This window comes from Diceros bicornis, unplaced genomic scaffold (genome assembly GCF_020826845.1).
Source record: "Diceros bicornis minor isolate mBicDic1 unplaced genomic scaffold, mDicBic1.mat.cur scaffold_73_ctg1, whole genome shotgun sequence".
Taxonomy (NCBI): Eukaryota; Metazoa; Chordata; class Mammalia; order Perissodactyla; family Rhinocerotidae; genus Diceros; species Diceros bicornis.
The window spans coordinates 2,198,019-2,214,773 of record NW_026691615.1 but is presented as its reverse complement, the minus strand read 5'-3'; the positions used below and the strand labels follow the sequence as shown (position 1 = coordinate 2,214,773).

General features: G+C 44.8%; 1 protein-coding gene across 3 annotated transcripts in view; it reads right to left on the bottom strand.

The window, feature by feature from the left end:
- The window catches only part of RFX2 (regulatory factor X2), a 96,083-nt gene extending 90,974 nt beyond the window's left edge, over nucleotides 1–5,109 (bottom strand). For all 3 annotated transcript variants that reach the window (XM_058538040.1, XM_058538041.1, XM_058538042.1), the window contains exon 1: nucleotides 4,969–5,109. The gene's annotated coding sequence lies outside the window, so the exon portion shown is untranslated. The remainder of the gene's footprint in view (nucleotides 1–4,968) is intronic.
- Between the last annotated feature and the right edge of the window lie 11,646 nt (nucleotides 5,110–16,755).

Here is a 16,755-nt window from a genome sequence, read left to right as displayed (position 1 = left end):
CAGTGATAACAGAGAAGGGAAACCAGTTTTCAAATGTTCTCATCTGTAAGTTCTGTCCACAGAGCTGGCCACCCAAAAAACCCAGCCGAAAGTGTGGTGTCTGGGCACTCATTTCAGATGGACCTATCCCACAACCAAGACGTGGGACTTCACGTTACTTTTTTTGGTTGTTTTTGTTTTGGCGGAGCCCCAACGCTTCCAGAGTGACAGGTTTGTGCCAGCGAACTTCTCCGATAACTGAAGGGCATTTCCCACCCGAAAACAGACAGCTTAAGGCTCATCCACTCAATCAAGCAAGACATGTTTACTGAAAGTCTCTCCAGCACGTGGTACTGGTCAGGAAACCAAAACAAAAAAATAAATAATACCAGGCCACTTCTGCTTATTTGCTTCATTCTAATAATAATAATAATAATAATAATAATAATAATAATTGCAGTTACTCTTTGTTGGGCACCTATTTGGGCCAGGCCCTGGCTAAATAGTTATAGATATTCTTTCTAAGATGCAACCACACAAGCTATCATCTATTTCACAGATGCCCAACCTTCCCCGGAGTCACTGAGCTAATAAACAGAGATGCCACACTTTAACCTCTTCTTTGCCAGGCTCCAAAGCCGACCTCTGCAGTGTCCAGTACCAGGACCCGGAATTTTTCCTTTAGTCTTCCCTCTCCTCGCATTCATCCCATCTGAGCTGTACCAAGTCACAGAAACAGTGATATGTGGCAGATAGTTCCAATTTTTTTCCGTATGCTTTCCCCACAGGTGTGCAGGAAGCCATTTATTTATTCATTTAACAAAGACTTATCAAGTGTCTACTTAGTGCCAGAAATATCCTCAGCCCCGGGGGATACAGAAGTTAAGACAACACACGGAGCCTCCTCCCCTCACTGAGCTGACATTCTGAGAGGGGACAGCGATAAGTAAAAATAAATACTCATTATATGCAGATATGGTGCATTAGAAAGCGATAAACGCTAAGGAGACAAGGAAAGCAGAGAAGATGGCTAAGAGTGCAGTCACTCTTGAGTGGGTGGCCTGGCAAGGTGACATTTGAGAAAAGGCCTGAAGGAAGTGAGGAAGCAGCCCCCCAATTACCTGAGCCAAGGGCTTTCTAGGCAGAGGGTTTGAGGAACAACCCAGGGGCCTACAGGATTGAAGTGGAATGAGCGCATGGGATCGTGGTCAGAAATGAGGCCAAAGAGGTATTGTGTTGGGGGGTCCTGGGTTGGGGGAGACTTTGGCTTTTGCTCCCAGTGAGATGGGAGCCATAGGAGGGTTCTGAGCTGAGAATACACAACAGGACGCAGTACGACCCCCAGGGTAACAGGCTGGAATGCTCTGGGCAAGAGGCGCTGGTGGCTTGGACCAGGGGTAGGCAGTGGAGGCAGAGAGGCGTGGTCAGACTCTAGGTATCCACTGAAGGTGGAGTTGGCAGGATTTGCTGGTGGTTTGAGACAAAGAAGAATCCAGAAAGATTCCAAAGTCTTGGCCTGAGCAATGGGGAGAAGCCGGTTGATACTTACTAGCGGAGGGTGGAGCATAGGAGGAGCAGATTTGGGGGGACTATCTTGGGCTCAGCTTGGCCACCTTGCGTTTAAGTTGCCATCAGAGTCCACCTGGACATGTCCAGCAGGCAGCTGGACAGACTTTTCTGCTAGGAAGATTCTAGAATCCTGTCTCCTCCCTTGTCATCTTAGCTGGTCCAAGCTTCCCAGGCACAAACTCCCTCCAGACCCGTGGCAGGCTGTTCCTCCCATGCTCCTTCACCCACTCTTTATCTTACACACCCTGCCCCTTAATTCTGGGTCTTCCTCCTCAAGTTCTCCCCCCTTTTTTTTTCCTGTAAGAATTTCTTTGCTGATCTTGGGGTTTCCAAGAGGTATGGTGGTGGTTTTCAGTTTTCTCTCTAATTCCCAATGCATATCCCATTCATTCATTCATTCCACTCCACGCCAGGCACATGTCTAAGAGAACATGGCCTGCGGCAGAGCTAATTACCATCTAAATTCTAGAAAGGAAGTCAAAACGCCCTTTTTCATACATAAGTCCACAATCCCTTACAACAGTGTTGAGATCCAAAAGGCTCTGAAAACTGAAAGTTTGTTTTGTAAACTTGGCACGGACTCATTTGGCAACAAAACCTGACCTGAACTGGCTTGAAATTGTTTATGGTCCTTATCTATCCCATTTAGGGGGAATATTCATACAGTTTAGTGCAGAAGAATGGGTGTGTCTGCTGGGCGTGCTCCAGACCGGGAGTTTTAGACACCGGACCAGGACTTGTACTCCGGTGTCCTCGAGTTCAGTGAGGGTCCCGACAAGTGAGACAGTTTCTCTTGCCTTTTAAATAGTTTCACATTTTACAAATAAGTAGGTGTGTTTGGGGGGGCATATTACATAAATAAGTGGTCAACCTACGGTTAATTAAAAAGAGCCAAATATATTATGACAAGATACAATTCCTTTTGGCCCTGGAATTTTACGAGCAAAGCAACCACATATGACTATAAAAATCCCACAAGTACATTCAAAATTTTGACTCAATTATAATATTAATTAAAGTTAAATTAATTAAATACTGATGAATATTAATTAATTTCAATGCTAATCTGAAACTACAAATTAGATCTAAGGAATAAGAGCCAGATAAACAATTCCCCAGCATCTGCTTTTCTGGTGAACTGCTCCATCCTGGCAGGGCTTCAGTGATAAACATGGTTAAAAGATGATTATTAGTGCTAAGAAAACATATTAAGGTAATAAGTGCCCTTCACCCAGGAAGCAAATATCAACTGAATTGCAAAGGCCTTGTTCTGTCACTCGGGGTAATTAGTAACTCTGCTCCTCCTCCTCCAGGACGTCCCCTTCAAGCATCTCAGCCATTTACTTGGGACAGACAGGAAACCTAAAGAGTTAATTCAGTACTGCTTTTACCGCAAGGGTAAACTGTTTCTGAACTCATTCCGGGCCCACATCAGTTGCAATCTCACAGGATCACAGAACCAGTTATCTTTTCCATCATATATTACGGGACATCTTTTTTAAAAAAAACTACCCAATTCCCTTCCCATCTTTATGAAGCCTCTTCTCCAAGGCGCACTGCTGATTAAGGAAATTAAATTCCTTTCCTGGGGAGGGCTTACCGTTCACTCTTACTTGTCTGGTCAGAGCCCGCGAGTAGCCATTTCTAACGTTATTTCAGAGTCAGCTCAAATCTTTATAAACTTGAGTGCGAGAAAGAACAAACAGGTTGCGAACCCCGGGGATGCCCCAGGACACAGAGCAAGGGTCTTGATCGAAGCAAACACGGTGTTTCACAGCGTGAGGCAAAAAGATAAAAATGTGTCCACAAGATGTGCCGGCAAAGAAAAAGTTTTTGTTGTTGACATTTTGTGTCGTTATTATCGTTATTTTGTTGGAGAAGTCTTAGTGGAAACCGGGAGCCCTGGATAAGATTTGATATTTTGGATTCGCAGAGATAAACTGATTGGGTGGGGGAAAAAAAAAAAACCCACTCATGCAAGTCTGCACTGACAGTTAATTGCACAAAGCGAGAAAATAATTGTGTGTGTATTGGGAGGGGGGCCGCATAATCAACACACCCCAAAGCGGGAACGAGGTCCACGGGGAAAGGCAGCCTGGCCTCCCTCGCCGCTCCCTGCACTTCTCCCTCATTCCTGCGGGGCGACCAGGAGGTTAAAATTAGGACGATGCACCACCCCCGCCGACGCCGCCGCGGGAATGGCAGGGGCAGTCGGGCCCCGGGGGCCCTGCAAATAGCCACTCGCATCGCGAAACCCAACTTTCCTAGCGCAGCCGCGAGCAAAACCAACGGGGACGGAGCCAAGGGAGCCAGGGCTTCTCCCAGAGGGAAGAGGGCAGGAATAAAGCGCATTTGGGGTGTGGGTGTGTTTTTGGGGTGGGGGGGGAGGTCAGGGGTGGGGTTTGGATTCACAAACACGCGCACACGCACTCGCACCACCTCGGGAGAAAAATGCCACCGCGCAGTTTCGGCCACAACTCGGGCTCTTTAAACAAAATAATAATTTAATAAATTATATTAAAAAAAAAAAAAGGTCTTTTGGTGCAACTTTTCTCGCTTCGCGATCAGTCCAAATAGGGGAGGTGCCGGTGCGCGAACGGGCTTCCTGGGGGGGCGTGGAAGGACTGGCGGACCCAGGATCCCCCCAAACCCAGGAATGTGGGGTCAACAGGGAGAGAGGGGAGGAGTGTCCGAGGAGCCCTAGACGCGAGGATTTGGGGTGAAAAGGTGAGAAACGGGTCCCCGGGAAGCCCGATTCTTGAGTTTGCGGCCAACAAGTGAGAACGGGGGACGGTTTCTCCCCAAGACAGGCGCACTGACTTTTGGTGAAAAGAGTCAGAAAAGGGCTTCCAGGGCCGCCCTCAAATTCAGTATTTTGGGGGGGGAGGGGGCGTCAAGACCACAAGAGGCTCCCCGGGACACCCCAAATCCAGGAGTTTGGGGTGAAGGTGAGAAGGGAATCTTAGGGGCTCTCCCAGTTCCAGAGTGTGAGGTGAGGACGGAGAGAAGCGTCCCGGGGGCGCCCCGATTTCTGAGATTTGGGGAGCCAGAGGGAGAAGAGGGGTCCCCGGGGGGCCCCCAATTCAGGCAGTTTAAAAAGAAGAGTTTGAGAGGGGGTCCCGGGCGCCCCCCATTCAAGAAGTTTTATAAAAAGTGAGACGAGGGATCCCCGTCTCCCCCCGAGTTTGGTTATAAGGAGGGAGGGGTCCCCGGACCCCCCAAAACTCAAAGTTTTGTAAAAAGTGAGGCGAGGGGTCCCCACGTCCCCCCGAGTTTGGCTAAAGGGAGGGAGGGGTCCCCGGGCGCCCCAAACTCGGGACGAGGGCGCGGAGGCAGGTCCGCGGGCGCCACCCCGGACGTCGGGGTCCCCGCCGCCCCCGCCCGCCCCGCCGGGCGGCCCGCAGCGGGCGCATCGGTCACCTGGAGTTCGGGCCGGAGTTCGGGCAGCGGCTCCCGCGGCGGCGGCGGCGGCTGCTGCGTGTTGGTCCCCGTTGGTAAGTAACAGTCTCCACGGCTACAGTCTCTATGGCGGCGGCGGTGGCGGCGGCGGCCGCTCCTCCTCCCGCTCCCGCCGCCCGCCCGCCAGCCTCGCGCCGCGCGCCCGCCCGACCGGGCGGGGCGTTGTTACCGGCAACGGTTACCAGGCTCTACGCCCCGCCCCCTCAACGGCCCGCCCCAACGGCGCGAGGGGGCGGGGCGCGAGGCCTTGCTGCGCCCCATTGGCCGCCCGCGGTGCCCGTCAGAGGGGGCGTTCCCCGGCGAGGAAGAGGGCGAGGCCTGACCAATCGCCGCGAAGCGGGGCGGGGCTTGGCAAGAAGCGCGCGCGGCTCGGAGGGTGGGCGAGCGGGAGGCGCGCGCGGGACGCGGGCTGGTGGCGCGGCTCCGGGGAGGCCGAGTTCGGGGGACCCAGAGATCGTTTATGCCGCAGACATTTACCGGGTGTGCAGACACAGCCTGGGTCCGGGGTCAGGACACTGACCCGCGGGCCGAGTGGGGCCCGCTGCCTGTTTTTCATGCAAGCTGAGAATTAAAAAAAATTTTTTAAGTGATTGTAAAAAATCAAAAGAATCTTTTGTGACATGTGAAAACGACGTATTTTATTTTATTAAATCTAGTATTTTCAACTCCTTTACTGGTTGGCAAACTGGCCCGTGGGCCAAATTCTGCCTGCCTGTTTGTCAATAAAGTTTTATTGGAACACAGCCACGCTCATTCCTTTAAGCGACACGTGGAAGGCTGCTTTCACACTGTGGGGACGGAGTTGAGAAGGGGGGAGTTGAGTAGTTGCACAAAGATGGAATGACGTAAGCAAAGCCTAAAATGTTTACTAATTGGCCCTTCACAAAAATGTTTGCCAACCCTCTTCCCTCCTCCCCACCCCCGGAGATGGGAGGTTCAACTATGAATAGGACAGATAAACAAGAGACCCTTACAGAGCTTTTATTCTAGTGGGGGGACATTGACCATAAACAGAATAAACAAGTAAACATATATAATTATTTGGGAGAAGACGCTGAAATGCTAGGAGAAAAAGCTTATTCTGAGAAGAGACAGTCAGGGCGATTCAAGGGAAGATTAGGCTTCTGGCTCATTCCTTCATTCAACAAGTAATCGTATTAGTAAGCACTGAGTAAATTGTTCTCATGTGCCAGAAAGTGATGGAAGCATTTTTTAGATGCTAACTCAGTTAAATTTCACAGTCACATCCTGAGCAATGTGTTATGTGTTATCCCCATTTTACAGATCAGGGAAAGAATGAATGAATGAATTTGCCCGGTGTCAAACAGCTTGTAAAGCCTTCAAACCCCAGCAGTCTGGTGACAAATGCCACACCCTTGACCGCTAGATGGATGTTTTTCAAACACTTTTGACTACAACACACGCAGGAAATACATTTTACCCAGAGGCCCAGTCCACACAGACACACTGTAACTAAAACAAAATTTTCGTGACAGGATACTTTAGGTGATGCTCTCTGATTTTTTGTTTCTCTTTTGTTTCATTTTAATGAAAACGCTGATGGTGACTCACTAAATCACTTTCGCTGTCTTTTAATGGGTTGGTTCTTGAAGATGTTCGTGAGATGGTGTCTTAAGCTTAGATCTGCAGGAATCAGTTACTTTCCTTCAATTATTAACTTAGTCAAAAATATTTTTGTGCCTACTCTTCACTAGGCACTGTTCTAGGTGCTAGGGACACAATTCTCATGTTGATAGGAAAAGTGATATGGTAGTAACTTGGGGAGGTGAGTGGGTGGGACTTATTTGGGATAGAGCAGCCAGGGATGGCATCTCAAGGGTGACCAACCATCGTGGTTGGCCTGAGGCTACGGGGTTTCCCGGGACGTTTGACTTTCAGTGCAAAAGCTGGGAACTTCCCCAACAAAGTGAGAAGAGTTGGTCACCCTAGGCCTCTCTGAGGAGGTGACATTTGAGCCAAGGTCAGAATCATGAAGAAGAAGGGAAGACAATTCCAGGAATTCACAATCCCTGGAGTGGAAACTCATGCAGAAGGAACAGAAAGCAGGTCTGGAATGAGACTGAAGCAGAGTGAATGGGGAGAACGTGAGTGGGTGGGGGGTGGTGAGTCAGAGGGTGGAGGAGGTCATTTCGTTTGAGGTCTCGTCGGCCGTGGGAAAGGGTCCTCATCAGATTGGGAAGCCATTGGAGGGTTTTAAGCAGGGGGGAGATGTAATCCAATTTGTGATTTGTGATTTTAAAAGATCGCTGTGTGGGGAACAGATTGTAGGGGACGAGAAAGACACAGAGAGAACTGGGAGTCTGTTACAGTTCTCCTGGACTGAAAAGTATGGGGGCTTGGGTTAGCGGAGGTGGAGAAGAGTGTGTGGATTGCGGCTACATTTCGGAGAACATTCTGAAGGACTGGATGTGGGGAGGTGAGGCATAAAGTTTTAGGATGTGATGGGAAGTGCCTTGAAGCCACATTGTACAGTTCATTCTGCTATAACTCTTTTTTTGAAAACACAAATTTGTCCCAACGTGGTGCCATATTTACAGGAGTATCTATGTATTTCTTAACCAGTCAACATGTGTAAAACTCTGCTATCTTAAAGAAGAAATCATGAGGGAAATTAGAAAATACTTTGAGATGAATGAAAATAAAACACAACATACCAAAATTTATGGGATGCAGCTGCAGTGGAGGAAAATTTATAGCCGTAATCATCTATGTCTAAAAAAAGAGAGAAAGACCTCAAATTAATAATCTAACCATCCACCTTAAGAAACTGGAAAATAAGAGTACACTAAATCTGAAGCTAGCAGAAGGAATGACATAACAAAGATTAGGGTAGGAATAAATGAAATAGGTATAGAAAATCAACAGAAAGAATTAATAAAACCACAAATTAGTTCTTTGAAAAGAGCAAAAAAAGTTGATAAACCTTTGACTAGACTGACCAAGATAAAAACAGAGAAGACTCAAATTACTAGAATCAGGAATGAAAGAGGGGATATTATAACCAACCTTACAGAAATAGAAAAGATGATAAAACAATAGCATGGACAATTGTATGCCAACAAATTAGATATCCCAGATGAAATGGGAAAATTCCTAGAAAGACATAAACTACCAAAACTGACTTAAGAAGAAATAGAAAAGCTGAACGGACCTATAACGAGTAAAGAAATTGAATTAATAATTAAAAAAAAAACTTTCCACAAAGAAAAGCCTAGGACCAGATGGCTTCACTGGTGAATTCTACCAAATGTTTAAAGAAGATTTAACACCAAGTCTTCACAAACTCTTCTTAAAAATAGCAGAGCAGGAAATGCTCTACGAGCCCATTCTAACATGCTATGAGGCCAGTATTATCCTGATACCAAAACAAGACAAAGCCATCACAAGAAAAGAAAACTACAGACCAATATCCCTTATGAACATAGATGCAAAAATCCTGGACAAAATACTAGCAAATTAAATGCAGCAGCATATCAAAAATTTATACACCTTGACCAAGCGGAATTTATCCCAAGAATGCAAGGTTGGTTGGTTCAACATAAAAAAATAATTGTTTTAATAGAATAAAGAACAAAAGCCATATGATCATCTCAACAGATGCAGAAAAAGCATTTGACAAAATCCAACACTCTTTCATGATAAATACACTCAACAAACTAGGAACAGGGGAGAACTTCCTCAACCTGATAAAGAGCATCTACAAAAACACCACAGATAACATCGTACTTAATGGTGAAAAGCTGAGTGCTCTCCCCATAAGATCAGGCACAAGACAAGGATGTCTGCTCTCACCATTTTTATTTGACATTGGACTGGATTTTCTAGCCAAGGTAATTAGGCAAGAAAAATAAATAAAAGGCACCCAGATTGGAAAGGAAACAGAAAAACTATCACTCTTTGCAGATGACATGATCTTGTATGTAGAAAATCCTAAGGAACCCATGAGAAAGCTTTTAAAACTAATACCTGAGTTCAACAAGCTTGCAGAGTGCAAGATCAATATATAAAACTCCATTGTTTTTCTATACACTAGCAATGAACAATCTGAAAATGAAATTAAGAAAAGAATTCCATTTACAATAACACCAAAAAAGAATACAAGACTTAGGAATGAATTTAATAAAAGAAACCAAGACTTGTACAATGAAAACTAAAAAAACATCATTGAAAGAAATTAAAGACTCAAGTAAGTTGAAGAACATCCCATGTTCATGGATCAGAAGATATAATGTTATTAAGATGATAATACTCCCCAAACTGACCTACAGACTCAATGTAATCACTAGCAAAATCCAGGTGTGTTTTGTTTTTTTGGTTTTTTTTGCAGAAATTGACAAGCTGATCCTAAACTTCATAGGGAAATGCAAGGAACCCAGAATAGCCCAAACAATCTCGAAAAAGAGGAATAAGATTGCAATACTCACGTTTCCAGATTTTGAAACTTACTACAAAGCTACAGTGTGGTGTTGGCATAAGGCTAGATATATAGATAAATGGAACAGTATGGAGAGCCAGAAATAAACCCACACACTTACAATAAATTGACTTTTGACAAGGATCTCAAGACCATGCAATGGGGAAAGAATAGTCTCTTCAACAAGCAATGATGGAACAACTGGATATCCACATGCAAAAGAATGCAGTTGGACCCCTGGCTCACACCATATACAAAATTAACTTAAAATAGATCATAGACCTAAAACTATAAAACTCTCAGAAGAAAATATAGGAGAAAATCTCCACGACCTTGGTTTGTCAATGGTTTTGTAAATATGATAACAAAAGCACAAGTGAAAAAGAAAAAAATAGATAAATTGGACTTGATCAAAATTAAAAAACATTTCTGCTTCAAAGGACACCACCATAAAGAAAGTGAAAACACAGCCCGCAAAATGGGAGAAAATATTTGCAGATCATATGTCTGATAAGGAACTTGTGTCTAGAATATGTGAAGAACTCTTACAGCTCAATAATAAAAAGACAAATAATTAAAAAACGGGCAAATATTTGAATTGACATTTCTCCAAAGAAGATACACAAATGGGCAATGAGCACATGAAAAGACGCTCAACATCATTAGTCATCAGGAAAATACAAATCAAAACCATGATGAGATACCACTTCACACCCATTAAGAGGGCTACAATCAAAAAGACAGATAATAAGCGTTGACAAGGATATGGGGAAATCAGAAACCTCATACACTACTGTGGGAATCTAAAATGGTCCAGCCACTGTGGGAAACAGTCCTCCAAATGTTCAATGTAGAGTTGCCATATAACACAGCAATTTCACACCTAAGTCTCTACCTAAGAGAAATGAAAACATATGTGAACACAAACACTTGTGAAAACAAATGTTCATAATAACATTATTCATAATAGCCAAAAGTAGAAACAATCCAAATATCCATCAACAGATGGATGAATAAATAAAATATGGTAAATCCATATAATGGAATATTATTGGGCCATAAAAAGCAGTGACGCACTGACACACACTACAAAATGAATGAACTTGCAGAACGTGATGCTCAGTGAAAGATGCCAGTCACAAAATGTCACATAGTGCGTGATTCCATTGATAGGAAATGTCCAGAGGAAGCACATCCATAGAGACAGAAAATAGATTATTGGTTGTCAGGGGCTGGGAGAGGGGAATGAAGAGTGACTTTTAGTATGAGGTTTCTTTCTGGGGTGATGAAAATGTCCTAAAATTGTTTGTGGTGACAGTTGCACAACTCTGTGTATTTTCTGAAAACCACTGAATTACATGCTCTAAAAGGATGAATTTCATGGTATGTGAATTACATCTCAAGAAAGTTGTGATTCAAATATTCTGCTGCCATACTAATTAGGTTCTTTCTTTAAGCACGTAACTCGCTGACGAGGTTTTGAGGATTGTCACCCTAACCCCACTTTACCACAGCCCTGTGGTTTTTGTTGCATAATTTTGCCCAGAGCAGTGATTTTTAGGAATGCATGTAACGTGTTAGAGCAGAACTGACTGTGCGCAGTAAGTTATTTCAGTTTGATGTTAGTAAGTAGTAGGTTTAGGCCGGTCAAGTGACAGTTGTCGTTGGCTAAGAGAGAGCACAAGGTGGGGATGTAACTTTTCAAGAAAATTTAATTACACTTAGCCGTTAGTTAAGGGGAACTTTCTTGGAAGTTTAGCACCAGTAACATCACAGCTTTCCCATCCAGAGGCCTGATTTTATTGCTGTCTGACTCGATTGCATATATCTCCTCTTGCTTAGCCCCTGGAAGAAGAAGACGACGAAAGTCCTTGGAGATAGAATACTGAGCTGCATCCTGCCTCTGTCAGCCTGTGGCGAAGGCTCCTTGTTTGAAAATTGTTAAGAATTTCCAGATGATGACAGCAGAGCCTTCAATGAAGTGAAGGGGACCTTGTGAAGCTGGCTCTGGATTCACGCCACCACCATCCCCACCTTGGTAGGCTGTCACCTGCGATTCCTTTTACCTGGCCAAACTCGCTCTGCTGACCGTCACTTCCTTTCTCCCTAAACCGTAGGGACTCAGGAACCACTTCTTGCTTATATTCTGTGGAGGGAAGCCAGCATGGGCTCATGGATAAGGTCTGAGATGCCCCCACTCTGGCTCTCTCTTGTTCCTGAGCACATCTCGTTCCTGAGAAAGACACACCTCTTCCCAAACAAACCCAGCGTTCGCAAGCCCATCCCGATTTAGCAGTGAGTTGCCCAGGCTCAGCTGCCAAAACAGACAAGCCGCCCATCTCTCGTCCTACAGTTTCTGGCAGGGAGCACACACCAGTCCAGCCAGCCCCCTGCAGTCGCGGCATCACGCACTCCCTGCTCCTCAGGGGTCTCATCTGAGCCGAGGCACGTGCTTCAAATCCCCCTCATTGGGATTAGGGTAAGAGGTAATCAGACCCCTTCCCTGTACCCAGCCCTCAGCACCCCGGAAGTTCTCTGCTAAGACACCCTTTTAACAAGCTCCCTTCCATTGTCCACGCTCACCCTTCTGTGCCCTCAGCGTTGGGGAGCAGACTTTAGAGCTGGGAACCTCCTCTCTGTCATTTCCTCTGAAAACCTGCACGTCGGGACAGCACGTCACTGGGGAATTCCGTAACCTTTGTGTCTCCATGCTCTGGCTGAGACTTCAGTTTCGAATCCTGTTTCATTTGCTTTTCTGCTTGTTGCCTTCCTCCTGACCTCCAGCCTAAGTAAATTCCATCAGGGCAGTGACCTTTTCTGTCTGTTCTCCAGGATCCCCACCATCTACAGCACAGGTTCTTAACCAACAGAGACTCTGCCCTACAGGGGACGTTGGGCGATGTCTGGGGACATTTGTGGTTGTCACACTGGAGAGTGCTCCTGGCATCAAGCAGGTGGAGAGCAGGGATGCTGATCAACACCCTATAGTGCACAGGATGGCCCCCACCACAGAGAATTATCTGGCCCCAAATGCCCACAGTGCCTAGACTAAGAAATCCTGCGTTAAGTATTTGAGAAAAAAAAAATTGAGTCCGATCCCTACCTCACACTATGCACCAGAAGAAATTTCCCATGGGTTAAACTGTATAAACCAGTGTGACTCCCCCAGCGTCTGTGACTTGCCTCCCAATGCACAGGACAGCCCCCCACAGAGAATGATCTGGCCCTAAATATCAAGAGTGCTGAGGCTGAGAAACCCTGGTCTAGAATCAGGCTTGGAACACAATTTTCCCCCAGCAAACCATTGTTGAATAAATGGATGGTGGAACGCCAAGCCTGCAGGTTCACAATTCTTTCCCCAATTTACCTTAAATTTTTTTTAAATTGTGGTAAACATATATAACAAAATTTACCATTTTAACCATTTTTAAGTGTACAGCTCAGTGGCATTAAGCACATTCATATGGTTGTGCAACCATCCCCCATCCATCTCCAGAACATTCTTGTCTTCCCAAACTGAAACTCTGTCCCCATTAAACACCGCCCCCCCCCCAGCCCCTGGTCCCCACCATCTACTTTCTGTCTCTATGGATGTGACCCCTCTAGGGACCTCCTATGAATGGGATCACACAGTATCTGTCCTGTGTCTGGCTTATTGCACTGAGCATAATGTTTTCGAGTTTTGTGCCCCAAATGACATTGTAGGGTGTGTCAGTGTTTCCTTCCTTTTTAAGGCTGAATAATACTCCAGCATATGAATGGAGCATGCTTTGTTTCTCCATTCATTCGTTGATGGACACTTGGGTTGTTCCCACATTTTGGCTGTTGTGAATAACGCTACTACGAACATGGGTGTGCAAATATCTCTTCAAGACGGTGCTTTCAATTCTTTTGTTGCCCAAATCTCTTAAAGCTAGAAGGGCAGAAACCTCAAAGAAACTCTTCCAGTGGGGAAAAGCAGAGGAGAAGCATACAATTCATTGCTTCTATGAAGGATTTTAAGCCTGTGATGATAATCCAGGAAGGATACGGAAGAGTGCTCTGAGATTCGTCCTTAGCTTTCATTGCAATTCCGTGATTTCCCACTCAAACTGTGATTATATATTACGTGAGGGCAGCAGGAAACAGGTGTGGATTTCCTGCAGGGAAGTTCAGCTCAGGACTTACTCTCTGTACCACCATTCTTCAATCCCCACTATCTCTATTCCATCCCGAGTAATCTCTTACCAAAGAAGCGCTTGGTCCCTGCTGACACAGGACACCCAGAACAGACAGGGAGGAGAGAGATGAACCTCCGCTCCTGAATGGACAGAGGAAAGGCTGACATTTCCCCCTAGTGGACTCTGCTTCCAGTTCATTCCAGAGAGAAAGATTTGCCTGCTTCAAGAGACACTCAAACCACACAGCTGTTTTCGGACGACCACGTAGGGCACAGTTTGGAGGGAAAACGGCAGAGCCAGAGTGTGCAGAACAAGAAGCCACAGACCGAGAAGTTGGGTAGCAGTGGAAGGAAGGGGGTGTAAGAAAGGCAGCATCTTGCTGTTTTGTCTTCTTATCTAAAGCTCCAGGGCAAGTGACGTCAAGAGGAATTATTCCCAGGGTGTGGCCCTCTCCTCCCGGTTTCCCTGAGACTTTCCCATTTTTAAAACCGAAAGTCCCAGCTATTCAAAAAGTTAAATAGAGTTACTGTTTAAGACCCAGCAATTCTACTAGGTATATAGAAAAGAATTGGAAACATATGTCCACGCAAAAACGTGTCTGTGAATATTTGTAGCAGCATTATTCCTAATAGCCAAAAAGTGGAAAAGACCCAAATGTCTATCAAAGGATGAGTGGATAAACACAATGTGGTATATTTATACAATGGAATATTATTCAGCCACGAAGAGGAGGGAAGCCCCGACATGTGTTGTAACGTAGATGGATCTTGAAAACATGATGCTGAATGAGAGAAACCAGACACAAAAAGACACACAGTGTATGATTTTATTTACGTGAAATGTCCAGAACAGGCAAATCCACAGACAGAAAGTGGATTCGTGGTTTCCAGGGGCTGGGGGAGGGGGAATTGAGGGACAGTTTAATGCGTACGGGGTTTCCTTTTGGGGTGGTGAAAATGTTCTGGAATTAAATAGTGAGGATGGTTGCGCAACACTTTCAATATGCTAAAACCACTGAATTGTACACTTGAATATGATGATGTTTGTGTTATGTGAATTGTATCTGAATAATAAAAAAAATTTTTTTTAATGATTTTTAGAAACCCTGGAAGTTCCATGTCCCAGGAACCACTTCAGTCTTGGGCAAACCAGACTGTTGGTCATTCCAGCTGTTGCAACTTGTAGGGTTAGTTGCAGACAGGTTGATAATGAGTTCCTGCTACCCTTTTCTGACCAAGGATCTTACTGACTGTAGCCAGATGCTGCATGAAGAAAGGGCCCTGGGATCAAATGATGACAGTACCCAACAGCTTATTAAAGGCCCTGAGAAGTCCTGCAGTCATGTCAAAGTTATGATCACAGCCTTTGGAACCATTCAAACTCAATTGGAATTCTGGTCTGCTGCATGCTAGTTGCATGCTCTTGGGCAAGTCATGTAACCCTATAAACCATTTTTTCCTATTCTGTTAAAAAGGTCTCCAGTTAAGACATATTTCATGGGGTTGTCATGAGGATTAATTGGGATGAACTCTGTAATGTGCCTGGAACATCACAAGTGCCCAAGAGGTGTTACTGTTATTAGTAAATGAACCTGGTTAATTCTAACTGCATTTCCCAAACCTATTCAACCACATGACCTATTTTCTCCTCATAACACCTATTAACACTCTTTACTTTGGGAAATGCAGTTTACTGTTAGGAATCTTCCTGGTTTATTCCCAAAGAGTTGGCTGTGAAATGAATTTCTTTGCTTCAAATCGTCCTGTGATAAAGCTGCAGATCCGTTCCCACAGAAAGCTTGTCAGGTGTGGAGCAAACACTGGATTAGGTGTCTGGAGACCTATGTTTGGGGTCAGACAGGTGAGAGGGGAACTATTTTGATTGAAGGTAAGGGGCACCACAGAGTGCTCAGCCTCCCAGAATCACAGTTTGAAACCTCAGCACCAAATGGTTCCAAGGATGGGTCTCTTCCATCTGGAATAGTTCATGACTAAAAACATCACAATTTAAGACAGGGCATTAAAACAAAATGAAAGACAAAAACTTGGGAACATCCTAAACAGCCACCAATAAAGGACTGATTAAATATAGTAGCATCCAGTTAAATAATGGAATACTATGTAGCAGTGAAAAAGAAAAGGATGAATCTATACAGGTGGATGTAGGAGAAAGGCTATGATTTATGTACTAAACAAAAAAAAAATAGTGCAGAGCAATGTTAATAGTGTTTTCAAAGAAGGATATTTGTTGCAAAAGTGGGTAAACTTACACATATACTACTTTTTAGAGTAAATATGTAAGCATTTATCGAGTGCTTACTATGTGCCAGGTAATTTTCCCATCATTTTGCCAATGTTAACTCATTTCATCTTCACAATAACTCTTGCATTATTAGTATCATTTTACATATGAGAGAGCTTGGTGTATTAGTTATATATTGCTGTGTAACCAATTGCCCCCAAATTTAGCTGCTTAAAACAACGTTCATTATCCCAGTTTCTGTGCATCAGGAATCTGAGTGCAGCTTAGCTGGGTGGTTCTAGGTCAAGATGTCTCATGAGGTTGTGGGTGAGCTGCCAGCTGGGGCTGCAGTCTCATCTGAGGGTTCGACTGGAGAAAAATTCACTTTTTAAGATTTTACTTTATTTCATTTTTTAAATTGTAGTAAAGACACTTAGTGTGAGATGTGCCCTCTTAGTGAATTTTTAGGTGCACAATACAAGCTGTTAGCTGGGGCTGCAGTCTCATCTGAAGGTTAGATTGGCAAAGATTCGCTTCTTTCCTTCCTCCCTTCCTCCCTTCCTTCCTCCCTTCCTCCCTTTCTTCCTTCCTTCCCTCCTTCCTTCCTTTCTCTCCTCTCTCTTTTTTAAACTGTGATAAGAGATGTACCCTCTGAACAAATGTTAAGTGTATACCACAGTATTAACTATAGGCACAATGTTGTTCAGAGATCTCTAGAATGTATTCATCTTGAATAACTGAAACTTTATACCCATTGAACAGTAACTCCCGTGGGGGACAATCCACTTCTAAGCTCACTCACATGGTTGTTGGCAAAACCTCAGTTCCTCACGGGCTATTGGCTAGAGACTTCTGTTCCTCGCCACGAGGGCTTTCCAACAAGCTGCTTGAGAGTCCTTATGACATGACAGT